This window comes from Cavia porcellus, unplaced genomic scaffold, assembly GCF_034190915.1.
Source record: "Cavia porcellus strain 051 isolate PalLab524CR breed Dunkin Hartley unplaced genomic scaffold, mCavPor4.1 scaffold_1, whole genome shotgun sequence".
Taxonomy (NCBI): domain Eukaryota; kingdom Metazoa; phylum Chordata; class Mammalia; order Rodentia; family Caviidae; genus Cavia; species Cavia porcellus.
In genome coordinates this window covers 45,205,438-45,229,647 of record NW_026947484.1, presented here as the reverse complement: position 1 = coordinate 45,229,647, position 24,210 = coordinate 45,205,438, and the positions used below count along the sequence as shown (strand labels likewise).

At 51.2% G+C, this 24,210-nt stretch overlaps 1 long non-coding RNA gene across 1 annotated transcript; it reads right to left on the bottom strand.

The window, feature by feature from the left end:
- Positions 1–3,775: 3,775 nt before the first annotated feature.
- On the bottom strand, positions 3,776–7,168 carry LOC106028084 (uncharacterized). The gene is made up of 3 exons (XR_001201699.2): positions 6,813–7,168; positions 4,953–5,093; positions 3,776–4,013 (listed from the first exon to the last, which is right to left on the bottom strand). It is a non-coding gene; the product is annotated as an uncharacterized LOC106028084 (long non-coding RNA).
- Positions 7,169–24,210: the final 17,042 nt, after the last annotated feature.

The following is a 24,210-nucleotide window of genomic DNA, read 5'->3' as shown; positions in this document are numbered from 1 at the left end:
CTGTGTCACTGCTTGTCCATCCTTTCTGCTGTTGTCTCAGTGCGACCAGATGTCTGAGCCATTAAGAGGTCCAATCTGAGGCCCAGCCGTTTCCCCTGGGGACCTCCGGCAGCAGTAATCAGGAAGTCGCAGAGCCGTGTTGAGGGGGCATAGACACAGCTTCCTGGGCAAGGGAATCTGCGTTCTCTCTTTTGGGGTCCAATGTTCCTTCTAGACCTGGCTGCACAGAGGATAATGACAGGGAAAGTGGGAGGTCACACTAAGTTCACGAAATAAGTTGATGACCGATGTTTCTCTAAACCCAATTATAAACTCAGAGACTCCTCAAATTGTCCTAGGAAGCCAGATGTGGTGGCACACACCTATAATCCTAGTACCCTAGGAGGCTGATGCAGGGGAGTTACAAGTTTGAATCCAGCCTGGGCAACTTAGAAAGCTCCTGTCTCAAAATTTTAGAAAAGGAAAATGGGCTGGGACTGTAGCTCAGTGCAAAGGCCCTGGGGTCACTCCTCAGCACTGGGATGAGGGGTCCTAAGTGTTTATCCTGAAGAGTCTGTGTGGCTGGTGAGCCCTCTCTGCCTCCCCTGGACACCAGCTCCCCTCCTGAGGTATCTGCTGTCCCTGTGCATGTGTCCCCTGCTCCTGTCCCTAACAGTACTTCCTCTGCCCACTCAGCTTCCATACCTCGCTCTCTGGGCCTTCACTTGCAGGGGACCCCACCTCACAGCACCCCATCAGCCTCAGCCCTAGCTGAGACCTGTTCCTGAGGGACTGCGTAGCTGTGACTCCCAGAGAGAGTGTGGCCAGCCCACCTCCTGGCCTCTGGGGTCCTCTTGGCTAACATCGGGTTGCCTTCTGCCCTGGCGGCACAGCTAGGTGTGGCCAGGAGCCTAAGACTCCCAGCAGGTGGGCACCTGAAAAGATTCCAGTGCAGGGGACGAGGATTATAAGGTCAGCTGTTGTCATGGAGGAGGCCTCTCCAGCCTGGAGGACGTGGGCTTCAGAGGGCAGTGAGGGGCCGGGTCCCAAGCGTGGCCCTTGAGTCAGGTGAGAGGCAGGGGCTCAAAGGCAGGGCTGAGTGTGAGGCGGGCAGCTGCCAGGCCTGAGCTGATTTGCTTCCCTGCCCCGCGGAGGACCCACATCCCCACCTGGAGCAGCAGACCTGCACCAAAGCCATGGCAGCTGTGGAATAATGCACTGGGGCCTTAGGATGCAAACCCGCCACGGCAGAGCCGGCTCAGAACAGCCAAGGGAAGAAAGCAAAGCTCTGTGTCTGGGCTCCCAGACCACCCCGACCTAGGAGCTCAAGTGGTGGGCTGAGAATAGAAGACTGGGTGGGAAGGGTGAGGCCAGGTGGTAATGGGAAACAGGGACAGGAATCCGGCGCCAGGGACAGAAGCCCTGCAGAAGGATGCAAGAGAAGACTGGGGCGGGGGGGAGGAAGAGGAGGCTTTTCAGTGAAAGTTTGTGAGTTATTTTGCTTAGGCAGCCGTAACAAAGTACCACAGGCTGTTGCTTTTCTTTTCTCTCTCTCTCTCTCTCTCTCTCTCTCTCTCTCTCTCTCTCTCTCTCTCTCTCTCTGTCTCTCTGTCTCTGTCTCTGTCTCTCTTTCATACTATATAGTCCAGGCTGGCTTTAAACTCATGGCAATCCTCCTGCCTCAGCCTCCCAAGTGCTGTGATTACAGGCATGCGCCACCAAGCCTGGCTGAGTTTCTTAAACAAAGCACGTTTGTTTTCTGACAGTTTTGGAGGCTAAAGATCTAAAGCCGTACCCTTATGACCTCATTTAACCTAATTATCCCCTTGAAGACTTTACCTCTAAATCCAGCAGTCACATTAGGAGTTGGGACTTCTACATGTGCATCTGGGGGAGTGGACCCCGGCTCCTGTTCTATCAGGCTATAATAGGATGAAAAGTAAAGGGTGAAGAAAATTTTTGGCCAGCCCGCCATCACTGGGAGTTGGAGGGGCATCAGGCAGATTTGTCTCTGCACAAATTGAACCTGCAGTGCTGTCACTGATGGTTTCTTGTGGGCAGCGGGGATTGGCCTCAAGGCCAGAGATGGAGCTGGGAATGGGGGGCTGTGGGAACTCTTGGTTTATAAAACAGGCAGACAGATTGTGAGAAATGGAACACAGGACCCAACTTGAGGCGAGAGGCCCGGAAGAAGCCCAGCACTGCTGGGAGGAAGGAAGAAAGGAAGGAAGAAAGGAAGGAAGGAAGGAAGGAAGGAAGGAAGGAAGGAAGGAAGGAAAAGACAGACCTTTAGCAGCACAGCCCCACCGCTCCGGGGAGGCAGGGAAGCCTCCGCTCTGGGCACGCGCAGGCCGGTGACAGAAGCCAGCCAGGCTGAGGCTTCACGTTGCTTGTGGCCCGGGCGAGGCCCCTTCAGCCGACATTGGGTTATTACTGTGGTGGACTATGCACAAGAGCAAGCATCCCGGAGATTATTTTTCGATGTTCAAACCTGGTTCACACATATCCTTTCATTAAAGTCTCACCCCAGCCACCACAGATGGTATCACCGCAGCCACAGAGCGGATGAAACGAAGGCTGGGAGAAGCCAGGAACTTTCCGGACGAGCCAGCCCGGGAGCTCATCTCACCTCTGATCCTCCCTATCATCCCTTCTTGGCTCCCCTGGACTCTGCAGGCTTCAGCTGCTGCCCAGTTTAAGGCAGGAGCAAGGAACCGCGGTGGGTGATCTTTCCCAGCTCCACAGGTCTCTTCCTTTCCTGTGAATTTGCAAAGTTGAGCCTCTGTCCTTGGAAACATTCCAGAAACAAGACAGGGGCTCAGTTCAATTAAGGAGAAAGTGTGGGTTTTTGTGTTAAGGAGGATTTGCATTGGTGAGTTTTGTGTGTGTGTGTGTGTGTGTGTGTGTGTGTGTGTGTGTGTGTGTGTTTGTTTCACTATACAGTTCTGGCTGGCCTTGAACTTACTGCATAGCCCAGGCTGGCCTCAAATTTGCAGTGATCCTCCTGCCTCAGCCTCCCAAGCACTGGGATTACAGGCCTGTGTTACCACGCCCAAGTTTGCATTGGTTTTGAGGAAACTCCTAAAGTGCATACAAGTGTTTTTGCCTTTCCTCTGTTTGGAGTGGTCACCAAGAACTGACTACTCCCTGACATTTCTATAGTATGTCTCTCTTTTTCTGGAATGTTCTTCCCAGATCCCTTAGACTGCAAGAGAAGCTGCCAGGAAGTTCCTGAGGTGAGCATCTCCCTGTAGTGACAGTGTGCTTGATTCTGTTTCCCAGCGGCTCCCAACTATACTCCAAGGGCCAGGAGGGAAAAAAAAGAATTCCACCTAATTTCACTTATTTTAGGAAACAAGGGCTGGGCACCTGAAAGCCCAGGTTCTCTTCTCGACATAGTTTTTCTGGGGAAAAACAAGACAGAGTTCAGCTGGGGGTGTGGGCCTGAGTAGGGCAGGGATCTGTCCTTGATGGCCCTGCAGTTAGTTTGGACCCTCTGAGAAGAGGGGTCGGCAGAAGCAGCCCAGGGGACCATCATCTGCAAAACAGATGCGTTCCTAGGGTGCTTTTGGTTCAAGCAATTTTTGAGGAGCTTCCTGTTTTGGAGGCATTTGCATGGTCAACATGGTGGGAGGGCTGGATAAGGGGTGGGGAGGACACCCGGGGTGCAGCCTCTGGAAGACATCACATGGAACCGCCCGCTGGGGAGCGGGAGTCGTGGGAAGCCACTGTACTTGCTTTGGGTTCCAGAATAGCCTCCAGTGAGGAACTCCGTTCGAGAGACTTATGAGGCGTATACATTATGCATTTTATTTGGTTAACATTTGCACTGGCCACATGCTCACAACTTCTATAAAGGGAGCCAGGATATTTTAGCAGCCCACCAACTGGAATTCTCTCCCTGGAACGATGGATGCCTCAGTCCCCAGGGCAGCGTCTTCATGCTTTTTGGCTGTGGTTTTGCCTCTTCTGGTGCAACATGACAAGGCTTGGCTGGCTGGCTGTGGGGAACGCAAAGATTTGCCTTCTTTTTCCTAGAAAAAATTGAAAAGCTAAAGGAAAAAAACAGCACTTTTCTCTATTGCTATAGAAGCATTTATGCTTCAACTTAGCAGCTTAAAAGAGCTTAAAAGGTGTATTTATCTATCTCACAGTAGGGGTTAGAAATCTGGGAGTGGCTTAGCCACCGGCTCTGACTCATGGTCTTGCGTAAGGTTGCAGTTACAAAGTGTGATCAAAAACTGAGGCAAATATTGAAATTTTTAAAAAATTACCGCTAGAAAAAAATTATTACGTAAAAGACACATTGCCACGAATCCCCCTTTGCTTTGAAAACTCTTATCCCATCCTTCTGTCCCCTCTCTTGACGCAGTTCCGCAAGGCCTTTTTTGTGACTTTGAGACAGGGTCTTGCTGTGTAGTCCAGACTGGCCTTGAACTCACTACGTAGCCCAGGCTGTCTTCAAACTAATAGATGATCCTCCTGCTTCAGCCTTCCTGGCACTGGGATTATAACCCTACACCACCATGCCCAGCTCGTGAGTGTCATTAGTTGTGCTGTTGTGGCTGCCTTCATGTCCTGAATTTATTCAAAGCATTTTCCTTTCATGGTCGTTTTGACTTTGGGGATGAGCAGAAGTCACGCAGTGTCAGATCCAGATGAGAAGGTGGATGAGAACGCACATTCTGTTTGTTTGTTGGTACCAGGTATTGAACTCACAACCTTACGCTTGCCAGGCAGGCGCTGTGCTGCCGACTTTCACCCCTGGCCTCGCTGTACTTTTAGTGGCATCTCCTAACAGAGGACTTCCAGGGCTGCTCCAGACAGTGGCGACACTGGTGCAAGCCATGAGTTCAAAGTAGAGGGGGAATATTTTGAGAGAATTCTCAAAATATGGCACATGGCAACGTGTGCTTTTAAAATTTTTTTAATGTGTCTTTTATTGTAATAAAATATTTAAATTAAGCGCTCACCTTATAGTTGGTCCACCTCGCCTGAGCTGGCTGGAGATTCGGTTCTCTGGAGGCTCGGCAGGGGATGCTCTGCAGCAAACCCGGTCATACGGGGGCTCCAGGGCCTTCGATCCTTGGCGGGTGTCATCCTCACTCCTGAGCCTCGGGAGAGGGCCCCCCAGAGTGAGCCATGTAAGAAGAGGTGGTGGCAGAAGCCGTGCTTAGACTTCCCTAGCCTCAGCGTCTTACCCCAGCACCTCCAGGGTACACTCTTGGTCACGCACACAGAAGGGGCAGGGCCTGAATACCAGCAGGCAGGGAGCTTGGAGCCTACTTTGCAGGAGGGAGAGGAGGGAAGGGAGACAGGGTCATGCACCATGAAGTTAATGTCATGCACGGTCAGTGAAGAGCTCTTTCATTAACTCCAGGACTGTCCTAAGGTCAGCCTCTCTGGGCCTCAGGACCGCTGGGCTGTAAGGTCAGGCGGTCAGACTACACGGCCTGGGGTGTCCCTAAAATGTGCAGTGTGGATAATCAGAGGTCGTGAAAGAGGAGAGAAGAGAGGGAGGAGGAGGGAGGGAAGGCAGTTGGGGCCTCATGAAGCAGCCCAAGGCCTGAGCCCTGACCCTGCAGTCTACAGCAGGCCCCAAGCTCAGCGTGTCACAGCCCAGGCCAGGCTGGGCCTTCAAACTAATGAACAAGGAAATGAGAGTGGGGGGTCTTGTTCCAGTTCCCCAAATTTTCAGGCCTTTTTCCATGTGAGAGCAAAGGGGGACCGACTGAGGCTGCTTTGAGTGAAGGATCAGTCAGGGCTCTCAGTTTACAGAGCTGGTTCTTCTGTGTGTGTAAATCTCTGGGGTACGAACTGCCCAACATTTTCAGAAAGCAGCCCAGCACCCCCCCACACACACACACATATACCCCACACTTGCTCCTGGGGGCCGAGTCCAGCATTGCTTCTTATTTCACATCCTTTCCAGCCCTTCCAGAACTTTCTACCCATGAGTAACCAGGCCCTGCTGGACCTCATGGCTCATATTATTCAGTGGGGTCAAGGGAACCCCCCTGTCAAAGTGCCCTTGGAAAATCATTAATGGGATTGAGTTTTTGTCTGCTTTCTGTTGCTGTAATGGGATCAACGTGTCTGCCTTTCTTTGGGTTCAGCAGAGGGAAATACCAGTTCCTCGGAACCAGACAGGCGTGGACTTTTGCAAGTTTGGAGGTGAATAACTTTATTCGGAGATAACCATTGTGCATTCCCTGGGAGCTGTGAGGTCTCATGATTACCCATGTAATTTCCTGGCACGGTTGGTGATGCCTGAGTCATCCTAGGAAGCACCCGGGTGTTTATTCCCAGATGCTTAGATTTGTGTCTCGAGTTTGGAGCTGGTCCTTCAGCTATGGTTTTCATTATAAAACAATAACCTTCAACTATTTCTGGAAGCCCCCAGGCCTAAGGGAACAGTGTCCAAGGCCGGTCTCAAGCAGATCACAAAAGTGAGAGGGAGGAGCAATTGAGTTCTGGTGGAGCCCAAGAGTCTAAATGAAAAACTCTCGACCAGATTTCCTTCTGGGAAAGATTAAAGAAGCCCACTTGGAGAAAAAGAGGATTCTCCAAGAGCCGCTAAATTCACTGGTCCTATTCTATTACGCTGAGAACAACCCAGCATCTGGGGCTGTCTGCAGCCATTTGAACTGATGAGCTAGAAAACTAAAGTCGTGTTTTCATATTGTGAGTCTCCTGGCTGTGTCACCGGGGACAAGCTACCGCAGTGACCCCAATGTAGGTGCGTTTTTCCAACCCTGAATTATTCAGGCTGCCCAGCTCCCCAAGGCTGGACTCTTCATCTGTCCAGACTCTGCCCAGGATGCAACACTCACCTGCCTGCCCTCTTCTTTCTTCCGTTCTCATTTCTTCCCTTGCCTGCTTTGGTCTCAAAGGACATTATGTAATCCAGATTTGGGAGTTCAGCAGGAATCCAAGAGATAAATGGGACCTTAGAGGATATCCAGTTCCACTCCCTGCCTAACTCAGAAGCCTTCAAAGGCTTCTGCTGTGTGTTCCACAGTAATTTTAACATAGGAAGACTACCCTGGCACATAGCGATTCATTCTGTCTGATGACTGTTGCTGTAGACTGTTTTCATGTTGACTTTCTAGTATTGAAATCTGCCTCGCTGAAATTCACGCTGACTCTTATTTTGCCTGCTGGGGCAACCTAGAATAAAGCTAGCTATTCCTTCTGGAAAGCAGTCTTTGAAGAAAATTGCTACTGGGCAGGTTGATGCTAGAGCCCGAGCATGCAATTTGCATCTTGGCTGAGTCCCAGATCCACTACTATGGGTCATGTGTGATTTAGAGAAAGCCCCATGATCTCATCTGAAGGAGTGATGATACCCAGTGGGCACAGTGCTGTGCTGTGTTATCCTGGGCGTTCAGGGTTGAGTACGTTTCCTCCCACCTCAGCACTCGGGGATCTCACATTCTTCGCTTGGAATTGGGGTCACAGGAGTATTAACACTTGGGAACATGGCTATAAATCGGGAGTTTCTGGCTTTTGTGCAACACACCCATCAACCATATGGTTTACAAAGCTCAAATAAGTCAGTGCAAGTAAATGTCCTTTGTAAAGTGTAAAACCATAGAAATAATCAGCGGTAGTTCTTTTGATAAACTGCCACCAATTAGTTCCCAAGAAGTCCCACTTCTGAATTCATGCTTGTGTGTGGTCATGGTCCACACTGTGCTTGGACGGTGTGGTGTGTGGAAAGTGACTGAAGGGCTGGGCCCAGGCCGTAGGAGTCCTACAGCAGCCACATTCCCTGTCCCGATCCCCTGGGAAGCCAGCAGGTCTGGGCCACCCTCCCTGTGGAGCTGAGGGAGCATGAGGAGAAGGGTACAGTCGGGTGTCCAGATGTGTCCGCCATCCCAACTGGCACAGTGGACGGGTGAGGGGCACCACCCTGGGCCTTCCGGCCACAGGGGCCCTGCCAGCTGGCTCCAAGTGCCTGTGTGATGCTAGCTCACACCTGCACCCCACGGGGCAGAGAGAAGCCGCCCTGCCCAGCCTGCAGAATTGTGGGTAAATGAGTGGTTATTGTTGATTTAAGACAGTAAGTTTTAGGTGTGGCTTTTACATGATGACAGATGCCTATTATAGTTATTATCAGGCCTCTCCGAGTCTCCTCTTGTCCAAGTTAAACTTTCCCAGACCCTGTCTTTCCCTGGATGGCCTCTATTCGCTAGTACTGGGCTGGACACGGTGCAGGACCAGTGCTCGGACTGCATGCTGGCAGAGGGACGCCTGCCTGGGTTCTGGATCCTTACAGATCCCAGCCATCGAGGCTCAGAGACTTTGGTACTCAGAGCTCTGCCTGTGAGCTCATCCCAAGCCTTCGCAGTCAACGCCAACCCCCGGGCTGTGAAACTAAGTGTTCCTCCTATCCTAACATCTTTTAAAAATCCAGCTGCAAGGTTTATAGTCATCATCACTATCTCTCCACTTTCACTTATTCTAGTCTTCAAATCTGGGTTATGATTTATGCAAATATTTTTCAACTACTATAACATCGCTGTTGTGGTCTCAGGGTCCCTGTGTGAGAAACTGAATCCCCAGTTTCTAATGGGGTCTAGGCGTGGGTCTAATGGGGTCTAATGGGGTTTAGACGTGGGATCCTTAAGAGGTGGTTAGGGCAGGAGACCTCTGTCCCTATGAACGGATTAATGTCATTATAACAGGAATGAGTTCACTGTTTCAAGTTAGCTTTGGTATAAAAACAAGCTTGGTGGCCTCCATCCTGGCTGATGCCCTCCCCCAGTTCCCTGCTAGCCCCTGGAGATGGGCCCTTTCCTCTCATTTTACAGAAGCAGCAAAGAGACCCCGGGCCAACCTGTCCTCCCCAGAGGCACTTTCAGGTCTCAGATGCTTGGAGGGAGAGGAAGCCGCAGCCCATGGCTGCCCCAAGTGTCCTGAGATGGTTGGGCATTGTTGCATGGGCCCTGGAGCCAGAGTGCCTGTGTTCACATTCAACTCCATCCGTTCATGGCTGTGAGGCCTTGTGAAAGCCATGTAGCTTCTCTGGTCCTCAAGTTTCTTTACATGCCATGAAGATGGTAATGGCACCTACTTATAGGGTTAAAAAAAATAAGTTAGTATTTGTAACCTGCTTAAATGGGGACCAACAGCTCTTTATGATATTCAATAAATATTTGGTCTTAAAAAGCAAGTAGCCTGCAGCAGACCTGGGGAGGCAAGCATCTTTCCTGGGACCGACTTGGAAAGTGAAGAAAGTGCTTTTTCCAGGGCATCTCCGCAAAGGAGAATGAGGCCAAGGTGCAAAGGGTGCAAAGCAAGGCAGAGGTAGCAGGAGGGAGGGGAGAGGGTCCTGGCAGACGAGCCTTCAGGCATCTGGGTCCTGAGCCCTCCTCCGGGCCCGGCACCACCCAGGCGTCCTTCTCAGCTGCTTCAGCTGCTCAGCCCCTCTTGCTGTGCTGTTGGAATTAGGTGGCTTCTATTTTTTTGTTTTTCCCTTGTGCTTTGCTACTGAAACCATCCTGGTTCACCTAGGAGCTCCGAGCAGGGGGTGTAAATTGCAGTGCTCACGGGGGTTGGGGAGGTCCAGTGTGGAAAATCACTTTTGATGGTACCGGGCCCATGGAGGAGTCCACTCTGCTGCAGGAAAAAGGCCACACCAGTGTGTAGCCTGTGGTCCCGGCCTCCATTGAGAGAACTGTGATACACACTCAGCTGGATGGCGCAATCCATCTGGCCTTGACAGCACAGTTTAGCAACATCTTCTGCTTTTATTTTCGTAAAAGAAGCCATAAATCTGTGACTCTTCCTACTAAAAAATGTTGAATCTGAATTCTTTGTCATATGTGTCATGTGACACATCTTCAGGCCACGTGGGTCAATTATCACCCCTTAGTCCAGTTCCAGGGTCTCCCCTGGGGTGTGGGGAGTGACAAGGCTCAGAGTCTGGGGAGTCAGCTTTCGGTCACTTGTCATGGTATAAAGATGTATTAGGGCTCATGGTTGCAAAGGCTGCAATCTGGGGTCACCTAGCCCTGGAGTTTTGGGCCTGGGACAGCACTACACCCCGTGGCAGGAACCCATGGCAAAGAAAAACTGCTCACCTCACGGGAAGCAAAAGGAAGAAAGGAGGGGCCAGGGTCCCAGTGTCCCTTCAAGAACACGGCGCAGGGACCAGGCTTCCTTCCATGAGGCTGCACATCAGGAAGTTCCCACCACCTGCCAAGGGCTCCAGAGGCTGGCAGCCAAGCCTTCACCCCGTGGCCTTTGCAGGACCCCCAGATCCGAACTACAGCAGAGTCTCCCACAAACCAGAGTCCTGGGCTTCCGGTTTTGGATTCAGCCTCACAGCTTCTGGGTTCCCCTGCTGCACCTTCCCTGGGATGCCCTACTGTCCTGTCCACAGGCTATCCATGTCCACAGCTCCCCTCCTTGGCTTCTCACCCCACTCAGGCTGTATCTGTGTTCCTCTCTTGGCCCCTAAGTGCACCCTCATGTGTGCAGATATGACTCTGATAGGTGACCCCGTGGCGATTTGATGCCCCATTCTGCTTGGGTTTCTACAGCTGCTTTGCCTGCGACCTGGGCACCACAGCAGGACCACCCTGGCGAGGTGCTGAGAGGCAGGCTCTTGGGAGGCTCTGGGTGCAGAGCTAACGGAGGTTAGCTTCTGCCCCGTGACATCTTTAGCCCTGCTCTAGTGGAGCAGCGACGCTGACACAGGACAGGATAAGGAGAACCGGCTCACGTGGGATGGGGGCTCGTTGAGTGGGCGCTCTCCCTGCCTCTCTTTTGGGGAATGAGGAGCCTCTTGTGCTCCGCAGGCTCTTGCTGACTCAGAAGAAGGAGTCTCGGTGTGATTCTGCAAAAACACTCCCAGGGCTCTGAGGCAGGAGCGCTTTCCATGTGAAAATGAAAAAGAGATCCCTGGACTCCGTTCAGAGCGCAGTGGGCTGGGTGAAGAAGGGAAGGGAAGCAGCAGGGGACGCAAGTTTGAGCCCTGCTCTGCTGAGCCACACAGGATGTCACTGAGTTCACCTAGCATCTCAGCGGGTGCCCGAGAGAAGCCAAAAGACGGTCACCTTCTCCTTTATTAAGGCAGAGGCTCCCAGGATGCCAAAGATTTGCAACTGCCGAACCCAGAAGAGAGCGCTCACGGCTGCATCTGGAGCCCTCTCAAAGGTTTTGCCCAAACTCAAAATCAGCAGGGACATTGCCTTAGGCAGCAGGAGCCAGTCCTATCTGTGGTTCCCATGAAAGTCACCTGCCCTGTCTGCAGTGCCCTCCCCCAGGGCCATGGGTTGTTTCCTCTCAGACGTCACCATCTCACGCCCTGACCACGGCCTTGTGCCTCTGTAGCTTCCTCTGCTGTTTGAGAGACCCCAGTTCCCGTCCCTCATGCCTTTGTTTCTGCCTTGAGCCTCCTGACTCTCTGTAGCTGTGCACACTACGGGCATGAGTTCAGCTGGGCCCTTAGTGTCTTGCCCAGGTCTTAGTCATCTGTGCTGGGCAGTTTATAAAGAACTGAAATTTACCTTCTTACAGATCCAGACACTGAGAAATCCCAGATCAAGTCACCAGCAGATTCAGTGTCTGGGGAGGGCCTTGTCCTCCTGTCCTGCTGTTTTACATGGAGCTGCAGGAAGAAAAACGCTGTGTCCTCACACGACAGAGGAGATGGCAGGGCCCGGGGAGAAACAGTTCCCTCAACTCCCTTTTACAAGCGCTCTGCACTGGGGACTTAATTACCTTCCAAAGCCACGCTTCTTGATATATCACAGTCAGGCGATACAGTTTTCAGCATAGTTTCATGGGGCTGGCGGGGGGCTTTTTTAGACTGTGACACCCCTGTATCTACCAGGATAGTTCCACACACAGATTCTCAGCTTCCAACATCAGCTGAGGCCTCAGACACCTCCAAACGATCAGTGACTCAGAGAGGTGCTTTCAAAAACACTGACCAGGCCAGGCACAGTGGTGCCGCTTGTAATCTTTGCTCTCCAGAAGGATCACAAGCTTCAGCCCAGCCTGGGCTACTAGGTGACTTAGTGAGCGCCTGTCTCAAGATAAAAAATGGAAAAGGTAGCTCGGTGTGAAGGTGCTCGGCTCAATCCCCAGAACCGAAAAACAAAAGAGAGACAGACTAATCACTGTGCACCTGGCACCTGAGGACCGTGATCATCTACTCTCTCATATGTGCAGCTGAGGGGAAGAAAGAAAAAAATGGAAGATTCTGGACGAGGTGGCAATTGTCAGTCTATACTACAGGAGATGGAAGAGGATGAAGTCCTCCTCTGGAAGGAGAAAGAACGATTCTTCCTGACCAGGAGTGGGACAGAGGAAGGTACAGACGGAATTCAAACACAACGGACCCGAAACTGGGGCGGTTGGCAGCCCTTCTCTGCCTGCAGTTCTCTGGGCTCCCTCTTGCATCTCACCATCAGAAATGGGAAGAAGATTGTCATGGCAGTGAGCATCTTTCTAGACTGGACACGCTGCTGTCTCATGTGGTGTGGTCTCCAAGCTCGCACCAGCCTCCTCTGGGCATCCTGTTCCACGTGGACCCATAACCAAGCCTAAAATTTCAGATGTGACCTGATGTGACAAACCTGGGGCTCCCCTCTCCCTCCTAGACCCTTGGTACCTGGTCATACCACCAATGGCCTCTCCCCTCCAGCTCTTAGGTCACCCTCAACCAGAATCTGAGTCAGTTTCCCCTGCAGCAACACCATCAAATGAGATCCCTGCTGTCTTCATCATTTCTCTCTCTTCAGTCACTAAGTACAAAATGTTACTTCTCTTCCTCAGGACTCTTATTTTTGTTTTGACCCAGCGGTCTAGCCTTTCAGGTTCCTTTCCCTTAGCCCCAGAGGAGGAAGTTACATTTCAGACCTTCAGGTGACTCAGCCCATGAACACAAAGAGTCTTTGTTAGCTACAGCGGGGCATCTCTGATTTCCCTGGAGGGGCAACAGACAACAAGGACTGTGCAAAGATGCTCACGACCCTTGTGCATGCCAGGCAGGATGCTCGAGGAGCTGGAAGCCAACCTGGGCCAAGGACACTCAAGGCTATTGCAGAGAAGTAGGTGCCTCCCCTGGGAGCTGTGGCTTTGCTATCGGAAAAGATTCTGAGTAACATCTGCTTGTGATCCCCAAACCACCCGCTTGGGGAATGAAAGGAATTGTATGGAAAGGGACAGGCAAATACAGACCCTCCTGATAGCAAGTAGAGACAAGATTTCCAGAAGGCGTGGAAAATGTTCAGTGAACACTGGATGCAGACTAATAAGTGAGTGGGCAGATGAATAAAACATCTGTGTGAATGGTTTGGAAGCCGCAATTTTCTGAGCACAGGAGGAACTGGACCCTGGAGCAGGCAGGACAAGGGTGCCCAGGGGCCAGAGAGCTGCCCATCTGTAACAGAGGACCCAGCTCTGGCCCCCCAGGGCTTTCCCCCAGAGGCTCCTAGCATGTGGGTTGACTTTCTCCTGGGCATTTGACCCAGGCTGCTGCCCCCACTCATTACTTCTCCTGAGAAATGTTCAAATTCAAGACCAAAGAGCCCTTCTGAGAAGCCTGCCGATTTGCTGTGCAGGCCCAAGAAAGATTTGGTGTAGCACCAGGTCGGGAAGCTCTGTGTGACTCATAGATTTTAGTGTTGCCAGAGGCACAGGCTGCAGAGGACAGTGTGGGAAAGCAAGGAGCCTAGCTGTCTCACCTCGGAGAGCAGGTAAACTGAGGCAAGGCTCAGTTGGGGAGCAGACGATGGGAACCAGCAAGAGGCACCACGGCTGCTGTTTGCAAGAAGAGAGGTCGTTGCCCAGTGAGTCCCAGATCCCACTGCAGCCACACTGCCTCCTCTGTCTTCCTGGAGATGCAGACAGACATTTGGAAAGCAGCTTGCTTGAGACACTGTGGACATGGGGAACCGACGCGGGCAGAGGAGACAGGGAGGCAGACTTTTGGAAACTGGGGGCAGGGAAGAAGGAAGGAGGAGAAGAGGGAAGAGGAAGGAGGAATCAAAAATGATCAAGGCAAGAGGTATATATGCACTAATTCCCTAAAAAGGATGTAATTGTTCTGCATCACAAGCATATTCTCTTTTTTGTGCCAGGGATCAAACTCACAACCTCGTGCTTGCCAGGCAGACGCTTATGCCACTGAGCTAAATCCCCAGCCCACAAGCATATGCTAATAAAGGAAAAGAAGTAAGACACCCAGCCTTGATTTTTTGCTTTGCTTTTGGAAATTGACATGGAAAAAGTTCTTTTGAAATGACCAGTCTTTTCTTTCTTTCTTTCTTTCTTTCTTTCTTTCTTTCTTTCTTTCTTTCTTTCTTTCTTTCTTTCTTTCTTTCTTCCTTTTTAGACAGGGTCTTACTATGCAGTTCAGGCTATCCTTGAACTCACTACATAGCCCAGGCTAGCACTGAACTCACAGCAATCCTCCTGCTGCCTCAGCCTCCTGAGTGCTAGGATTACAATTGTATACTACCATGCCCAGCTTTATTTTCTTTATTAGATTATAAATTCCTTGAGAGGAGACAGTATATTTCATTACCTACTCTCCACCGTGCCTAGAACAATCTCTCATATGTAGTAGATAGGTAATAAAATATTTAGTGAAGGTAGCAGAGTGTAGAGGTGCATGGCTGTAATCCCAACACTCGGGAGACTGAGGCAGGATCGCCATGAGTTTGAGGCCAGCCTAGACTACATCATGAGTTCAGGGTCAATCTGAGCTACACAGTGAGACCCCGTCTCAAAAAATAAAATTAATGATGATGATAACAACAATGATAATGATGACTTTTCTCACCCAGCCTGGTTCTCTTCTGATATTTCCTCAGCCAAGCAGCACTACGAGCCCTCTGTAAGGCTCTGACAGAGGAAAGGTCGAGTTTCTTCCCTCAAGGCTGTCACATGGCTGCTAATGACCTGCCAAGGTGTGCTTAGAGGATCCAGGTCGGTCTCCTGAGCCACCGAAGGAGATCAGACAAGTGTGCGGATTCTCACAGCTCACCTCTCCACAGAAGGCTCCTCCAGGTCAACCGGAGACTTCCCATCTGAGTTCTTGGAGAAGAAAGCTACCATTGTCTAATCCCAGTCCCGCAAAGGTGAAGCAGGGACACCGCATCCTTGCCTGACCTCTGGCTCCCCAGGAGTCCCCTGAGCTTTGCTGCAGGACCAATCCAATTGCAAGCCCAGCTGCTCTGCAGGAATGGAGATGGGGTGGGGGCTCTGACCTCGAAGGGTGGCGAACTCAGAATGGTTGGAACCATTCTGATCCCTGGGGGTCCCAAGCTGTTCCCCAGCACTTGCAACCTGGAATTGTTTGTTATTCCTTCCCCCTGGCTTCACTGGCATCACCAACACTGAGGTTATTCTGCAGATTTGCTGTGGTGCACAGGGTGACCTCTTGTGGCCCCAGAATCCATTCCACCCTTCCTCAGTGATGGGCAGTGATGTTTAGCAGGCACACAGAGCCCCAGCTGCCTCCTCCAGCCTCCCTTGCTGGTCGTATCTCTGTGCTCAGTCTAGTGACACTGGTGACAGTGCCATGTGGGTGGGGGTAGTGGAGGGAAAGTAAGTCAGAAAAGCACCGGCTTCTCGAACCTTCGTGAACCCCGAATCTGGACTTCACTTACCTGAGAAGAAAACAGATTCCTATCTTGTTGAAATCCTTTGGGGGTGGAGGGCGGCGTCACTAAAAACTGAATCTAATTCTCTCTAGTGCCTGGGTGGGGCATGGAAATGCTTGTTCCACGGAAATCAGTTTCAACCTGACGCTTCAAAGACATCTGGATGTGAGATGCTTATTCCATGGGTTATTTTCCAAATTGGGGGCTGGGATCCGGGTTTTTAATCCCCACAGCTACCATGGAGTAGGCAGAAGTGGGAATGACTCACCCAAGGAAGGGGCCCTTGGGAGAAATCTCACTGTGGTCTGAAAACTCCTTTCACGGGTGTGTGAAGTAGAGACGGACGGAGTGGTTCAGATGCAAGGAGGAGAAGGGCTTTAGAGAGAAGCAGGCAAACACCAGGCAGCATGTTACATTCGAGCTTCTGCACACAGGTTGCTTGTTTGTTTATTTGTTTTGCTGTTCTTTCCCCTGCCTCTTTTTTCTCTCCTTTACCTTAAGAAATACATTGCTTTTCATTGCTAGAAATTAGTTGATACTTCAACCCACGGTGGTCAGTTCTGTTTCAGTTGCAAGAGATAATTCGGCCTAGTTCAAACGGACTTCAGCAAAAAACAATCGTCAGATCGTCAGACCCGTAGAAGGTAGGGGTCCTCAAGGATGCTCACAGGACCCCTCAGAGCGGCTCTCCTGCCTTCAGACAACGGAAAGGTGGCCACCAGCAGCTCAGGGTCACATTGCAAGGGTTAGCAAGCCCTGTGGAAGTCCTGACCCTCTTTTCCAAAAGTTACCACCCAAATCTGAGACTGATTTTTATTTGATGGACTTGAGCCCATACCTGACCGGAGTGCACTGTTGCCCGGCTCGGCCTGGGTCCATGGCAGGCCTGAGGCTGGACGGGGTCAGTTTCACCAGACCACGTGTGCAGTGAGCAGCTGGGTGGCTGGTGTGCTAAGGAAAGGACCCCGAGCAGCCCAAATGAAGGGTATCTTCTCTAATATATCTAGGGACACCTGGATTTCATAAATCCTGCCCAGGAGGCAAACCTGGCTTGCTAATTTTAGGGCTCTTAATTGGAAAGACACACATGGAAGAGACAGTTAGGGAAACCTGGAGGAGGGGTGTGGGAATTCATTTTTTCCCAAAATGAGCTCTACGCTGGTGTGGGTGGGGCAAGGGAGGGGCTAGGGTGTGGCCGAGGAGGAGGGCTCAGAAATACATAGAACACACTGGCAGCCCCAGTTCCTCTTTTGAAATCATGGCGTAGTCTGCCCACCCCAAGGGCTGGAGGCAAAGAGCGCCTAGGTGGAGATGCACGCTTTGCCTGGTGAGGGCCCAGGGTGTGGCCGGGGGACCAGCTCCCTGCGGATCTGTGGATCAGTGTGGCAGATTTGGGCTGCTCAACTCAGCTGGTAGGGAGCACAATGGTCAGCTCACACACCACCCCACCCTGCCTTGGGGAAAGGCCACATGCCCCACCTAAGGAAAACACAGCCAAGAGCGAGCTGTGTGCAGGTCTGAAAGTCTCCATAGGCTAAGTGCACACTTCTGGGGACAGTCTCTGCTCCCTTCCTCCCAAGTGCTACCCTTTGCAGGCTGGTGCTCGGGGAGCAGGCATCGTCCTGTGTACACTGCAGAGGAGGAAGCCGAGACACACTGCAGCGTGGGGGCTTGCCCAGGTCACTGCGACTCTACTGCAGCCCTCTCCTCCCATATCTACAAGACCAAAACCTGCCGAGATGCCACCTACCCTGGTGCCTGTCCTTCTGGGAGGGAGGGGAGGAGGCCGGGCCTCGGGCAGAGAGAACATAGCTGGCTTTGCACGCATGGGTGCTCACCACCAACAGTACACTGACATCAATGTCACCACAGTCAGTGTCACCAACAGTCAGTGGCAACATGAGGTGTGCCCCCTCCTTGCAGAATATGAGCTAAACTAAGCCTGAGGTGACTTTAATTGGTTGGGGCACCTCTGCTCCCCTCTTGCCTGCCATGCTGGGTGACTGGACACACAGCCTTCGACACTGGACTGGGAATTTAACTGGTCTGGAGTTCATGGTTAATAGCTGGGGGTTGGGATTTTCAGTTTATAACACAGCTTTTTCTTGCTCCATTTTTGAAGATCAGTTAAGATTAAAGTCATCTTCCAGAAAAAAAGTCAAGATTAAAGTCCCTGTTTGGCTCATGTTAGAGGAGAAAAGCTATCCTATCATGACGTAAAACCAATAATCTTTATTTTTAAGAATCAAGATCAGAAGCCTTTCAACTTGTAAACTTGGCAGACCAACAGAATCTGAACCATACGGTTAAATCAAATCTCACAGTGACAAATATTGAAGACATTACAACACAAAAGCATCCAAAAGAGACCCCCAAATATAGTTGAGGCTGCCATTTAATTAATACAAGTTCCACATATGGCTTTGGTTACCCGTGGTTCCAGGCTAGAAGCTTATGGGAAAGCCAAGAAAAGAAGAGGCCAGTTCAGGCCATGAGGTAAGGGAGGCCCCTTCCCACCCGCACCCACTTTCTGGTGTCACCACTGTGTGGTGCATACAGCCCCATCCTGTTTATGTCTGCACCAACCCTGCCCTTACAACACTGCAGTCGAGACCAGGAGCTTCTTGAAAGCCTGAATGTCGCCTCACTCAGAACCCAGATAAAGGATGGATGAATGGCATCCCAAATGTAAATGAGAGGAGGGAGACAGAGGAAGAGCTGGTCTAACCAGGGACTAGAAAATCCTTAGTGGCCCTGGAAAGGGTGGGTTGAACAAATATTTAATAATACTTTTCTAAAAGTTTAAAAACTTTTAACTGATCGATAACAATTGTACACATTTATGGATATATTAGTCAGCTTTCCCATCGCTGGTACAAAATATGCAACAGTTGAAGCTTAGAGGAGAGATTTGATCCAGCTCACAGTTCCCAAGGGCTCAGTCAGTGGTCGATGGGCTCCAAGGCAGGAGCATCATGGTGGAAGGTATGGTACAGCAAAGGGGCTGGCACCTGGGAAGCGGAGCAGGGAAACAACTCCAGAGAGGGAGGACCCAAGGACCAAAGAGAGTCCCCAACAAGGTCACGTCTCTGTGACCCCCCCCCAAGGCACCCCCAAAAGTGTACTTTTCTAACCTCTTGGGTGGCCTTCAAGCCAGTCAGGTTGACAGTCACCTTAATTGTCACACTGGGTACAGTGAGACAGTTCAAAATATTTATGCAATGTGTATGATCAGATCCAGGTAACTGGTGTTTCATTATCTCAAGCATGTATCATTTCTTTGTGTTAAAACATTTGAAATCCTCTCTACTAGCTATTTTGAAGTATTCAATTAATTGTTGTCAATCTTATAAGATTGACAGGTATAAGAACACATCAGAAGTCATTCTTCCTGTCCCTACTGCTCTTCTGTAACCATGAAGCTCCTCTCTCCCTCCCTATCCCCCTCCCACCTCCCTGTCTCCTGACCCACTGATAATTACTATTCTATTCATTGTCTCTAGTTTCTTTGTTATTGTTGTTCTGGTCTGCTTTAGGGTTTGGTCTTTGAGACAGAGTCTCACAAAGTGGTCCAGGTTGTCGTTGAACCTGCAGCATTCCTCCTGCCTCAGCCTTCTAAGTGCTGGGGTTACAGGCATGAACCTGTCGATGTCCGCTCCTGGCCGGCAGGAAGGACACACGACAAAGTCTGGTAGTGGACAACCTTTTCTTTTTATTTTCCTTCTCCGTACAGCCTGCCCTGGGTTCTCCCAGCTGAAGCCTCCTCTGGTCCGCTCCCCGCGGCTCCTTTTGTGCTTCAGTCTGCCCCAAAGCCTCTACCGGTCCGCTCTCCGCGGCTCCTTTTGGGCTTTTACTTCTGGGCTTCTACCTGGCTTCTCCTTCCGCCCAGGGGTGGCACCGGTATATATACGGGTACAGTGTCCAATCATGTTAAAGTAAGCAAGGCAAGCTGATTGGCTAACATCATCAGTTGCCAGGCAGACTATATTGTTGAGCGGGTTGTTTACGCGGTAAGCAGGAAACTAACATATTCGATGGGAGGGGTAATCTACCTCAGGCTTTGCTCTTTACCACAGGCCGCACGTCCGCCGCGCAAGGCGAGCTATCACAGACGCGGCTCCCAACATGAACCAATGTGCCTACTACTGAGCTAATAGAAAGGGCTTTGGGACTGAGAATGTGGCCCTGAGATGAAGTGCTTGCCCAGCATGGCCAAGGTCCTGGAGTTGATCCACAGTGCATGTGCAGACAGACAGACAGATAGACACAGAGAAAGGCAGATAGACATTTGCCATAATGTCCTCTAGTTCTACCTTTGCTGCAGCAATGGCAGGATTTCATTCCTGTTATGGCTGGCAAATATTCCACTGTGTGTAAGAGCACATTTTCCTCATCCATTCCCCTACTGATATTCAGCTAAATTGATTCCATATCCTGACTATCGTGAGTAGCACTGCAGTGAACAAGGGAGGTATCTCTTTAGCATGCTGCTCTTATGGGGCATGGTGATGCACACCTGTAATCCCAGCAATTGGGAAGCTCAGACAGGAGGATTGTTGTGGGTCTGAGGCCAGCCTGGGATACATAAGTAACTTCTGACCTTGTGCGGGGCAGAGACGCCTACAGACTGAGGACACAGGGGGCATCCTGGGGGCCAGAGTCCCAGCCCCACTTTATGGACGTGGCACTGATAAAATGTGATTGGACAGGGGCAGAGAGGACCTGGAGGGAGAGATGTGTCGAGTTTGTGCACGTTTGACAGCTGTAGCTTCTACCTGGCAGTCACCGAGAATTGTGTCCCTAAGTCCCCCGAAGTCCAGTGCAGTCACCTGGATGCTCTGAGTGTACATTCAAACTGACAGGTGGCTGACTGGATGAGGAGCCCAGTTCAAAGAGGAAAGAAAAGCCAAACAGTGGTGCCTGAGGGAACAAAGAGGAACACTGAAGAAAAACGGTACCTCGAGATTACGAAGCCAGCGACTATCTGGCAGGACCACAAAACTATAAACTTTGGGGTTATTGTTTTCTACTAGGATGATTTGCATGTCCCCCCAACATTTAAATTTTAACAATTCCCGCACAGTATCACCTAGCTGAACAGCTCAGAATGCCTGGATTCTATTAATGAAGTCAAAGTTACCCTCCCCTAGAGAGCTCGCTGATTCTCAGTTAAGCTTGGTGGACATTGTTGTATTTTAATATCAAAAAGACTTTTCTATTCTTTGCAGAGAGGAAAACCAGCAAAAATTTGCTTCATAGGTGTTTAAGGAGGAGCAGCGATGGTGGATGGTGCCGGAGGGGTTCCCAGCCAGCATGGCCTGAAAACTAAACTCCCTAGAGCTCAGTGTCCTGATCTAGAAAATGGGGCTATGAACTCCACCCGCCCCTGGCAGGACTTTCCCCTAAAGGTTATTTTTAACATAAAAGAATGCACATTTCCCTTGTCCCACCCTGACCCCCAGACAGGAGGAAGGAGGGCGCAGGCACCTCAGCAACGCCTGAGCCAGCGCTCCTGGGCTGGGAGAGGAGAGGAGAGGAACCCAGGACACATGGGGCCGGGAGGCTGGGGCGGCAGGAGCCAGGCTTTGTCGATCAACACACCACACGCTGCCGCTCAGTTGCTGCTGCTGTTGCTGCTGCCACGCTCGCCGGTTGCTATGGCGACTGTCTTGGAGCAACAAGGCTCTAAACTTTGGGGTTGTTTTCCATTTTGACCTGAGCTGGGCCTCAACGAGCCCAGTGCACGAGGTGCAGGCTGTGGGTGCAGGGAGGGCTCCCTTCCTTCTCTTCTCAGCTTGGACAGCTCTCTTTTTCCCAAGAGGGGAACAGTTTCAGGAGGACAGCAGCTTCCTGGACACCCTCCCTCCACCTGCTTGACCCGCACTCTCCTTTTGATCTCTAGAGTAGCTAGATCAGGGAGCCCTGCCCTGTTGCTTCCGAGGACTCTGCACAGAGCCAGACCCACGCTGAGACCACAGTCAGTAACCCCAGTAAACGTGGGGTCTCTGTGAGCGTCCTAACCAGCAAGGGGAAGCAAGGATGCGGCCCCGGACAGCAAGCGGGGCTTGAAATGAAACCATGCTGGGCCTCTGGTTCGCACAGCACTTGGGGAGGGGCAGTTCTGGGTTCAGGACCAAGTCACACTGCAGAAAGTTTAATACCCTCTCTCCCCGCATTAATTATAAGCAGCGCTTCCCAATCTGTGTGACAGCCAAAAATGCTACGTCCAGATACCTCCGAGACTGAGGCACCTCCTAGGGCCGAACACCAGTTAGATCATTTCCTAAAATATATTCCAAAGACATTAATTAGTTCCTTGACATACATATTAAACGGACAGTTCCAACCGGGTGTGGTGGTGCACATGTCTGATCCCAGCACTTGGAAGGCTGAGGCAGGAGGATCACCATGAGTTTGAGATTAGGATGGGCCACATAGTGAGTTCAAGGCCAGCCTGGAATCCAGAGATAACCTGAGTTATCCTCAAAACTCAAAAAAAAAAAAAAAAAGAAGTGAAGTTCCATGTTCAGTATCAAGCTAGATTTGGAAAAGGATGTACTTATATGTCTCAGAACCTTTAATACTTATGTATGTGTTTTAATGGAATATACAGATTCCCAAATTTAATTTAGAAAAAATGGAACTACATTTTTTTTAAGAGGCTTGCTATATAGTTTAGACTGGGCTTGAACTCATTATGTAGCGTAAACCAGCCTCCAATTTGTGGCAGTCTCCTGTGTCAGTCTCGGGAATGCTGGGATTCCAGGTATGTGCCTACACCCAGCTGGGTGACGCTTCCCCAGAGTGCTGTCCCGGAACTTTGTGTGCTCTACAAGGTAACCAGTCCACTGGACTTACATTTTCACTAGAATGTATGAAGATCCCGGAGAGGAGGTCAGAGTTTGAGGAAGCTGCTGCTGGGCAATCTCCCGAAGGGGCCAGTGTGGGGGGCTCCCAGAGAGTCCAAGGTGAGGCTCCCAGACCGTGTTCCACTCTGCAGACTCTGACCCTGCCTTTGGCTCGAAGGTGTTTGGAAGAGACGTTGTGTAGATGAAATTACTAGAGTGCTGGCTCCAGCTGGCCTGGGAGCCTTGGGGTGGAAAGTCTTGCCCAGGATCTGGAGCAGGGCGGTTCCATGAAGATGCTGGAAACATAAGCCCAGGCGGATATAATGGCAGTGAGTCACAGTAAACCCACAGCCATCAGGCACTCAGAGGGAACGTGAAGCCAAGAGCATGAGCCCAGCTATGGGGGAGCAGGCCTGCTCCCAGGTCCACACAGAGAGCATCGCGTTCACAGCTGCCGGATCCGGTTTCTCCCGTTGGAAGCTGGGCTTCACGTGCTGAGCCTCGGGCTCCAATGCAAGGTTGGGTTCAGAGCCTCGCCTGTTCCCTCTCAGGGCACTGCTGCAGTACACCCAGCCCTGCAGCACACCAGTGGGGGTTCAGGGACAAGATGGAATGAGCACCAGTGCCTGCCAGCGCCCCTGCTCAGCTCTGCGCCTACTCCCCTGCCCCCGGCTTGTGCATCTGGATTCTGCCCTAGTGAAACATTGCTCTAGACAGTTTATAAGCTGTTGACACCGAACATTTTCCAGTTTAACTGGACAGGCCAGTGCCTGAGGTCCTGAGTTTCAAGATCCCAAAGGAAGAAAAGAACCAGGTGGCTAAGGTGATACGTTCCTGTAATCCAGAGGCTGAGGCAGGAAGATTGCAGCAGTTTAGGCCAATCTATACTATGTAGGAAGACCCTTTCTCAAAAAAGAAAAGGAAAAAAAAAAAAAAAGCGGGGGTGGGTGGGTGGGGTGGCCAGAGAAAATGTAGGCGATTCCAGTTTCTCTGGGGCCCGTGGGACCTGGAGGTCCTGCCTCAGCCTGCGGGACAGACAGTCTAGGGTGACAACAAAAAAACTTGAACAAAAAGAAAAAAAATTTTTTAAATTTTGGCCTCACGGGTCAGAGTGAAGCTTATTAAACTTGCATCAACAATAAACCAAGGACTAAGGGGATAATGAAAACCACAAGCCAGCCTGGGATTCCTACTGACCTCTGATTGGAGCGGCCCTCATCCTCCCCACCTCAGAAATGCTTTTGTAACTCTGAAACCCTTGAGGTGACCTCCACCTCCTCTCAAAGTCGCCTTCCACTAGTCCACAGCTTCGACCTCTCCCATGCTGGTCCGCTCCGCTGCAAAAACAGAGGAAATCTAAGCCACCGACCACAGCCACAGGGCAGCCCCTCCTGCCCTGCCCGGCCCTGCCCCGACAGGAACACAGCACAAGGCTCCTGGCCAAAGGGTTTCGCCGGCTTCCTGCCAGACGTGTGGGCTGCAGAGCCAGTGGCCAGGGGCACTTCTGTTCCAGGAAACTGTGCCTGAGGCCTGTCCCAGCGGGAGCAAGCTGAGTGCTGCAAAGCCTCGGAGATGCAGCTGAGAAGGCCCTGAGCCGCTTCAGAGCCTGTCTGCTCCCAGTATCTCTGAAGTAACAGAAACAGCTGCTGGGGCTGACAAGTTCCCCCGAGGTGTTTCTGTGTTTCTACCTTAATCTGGGGCCCACTGACAGCCTGGGGGATGGTCCTGCTCTGAGGGCCCACCATGCAGGCTTCTGG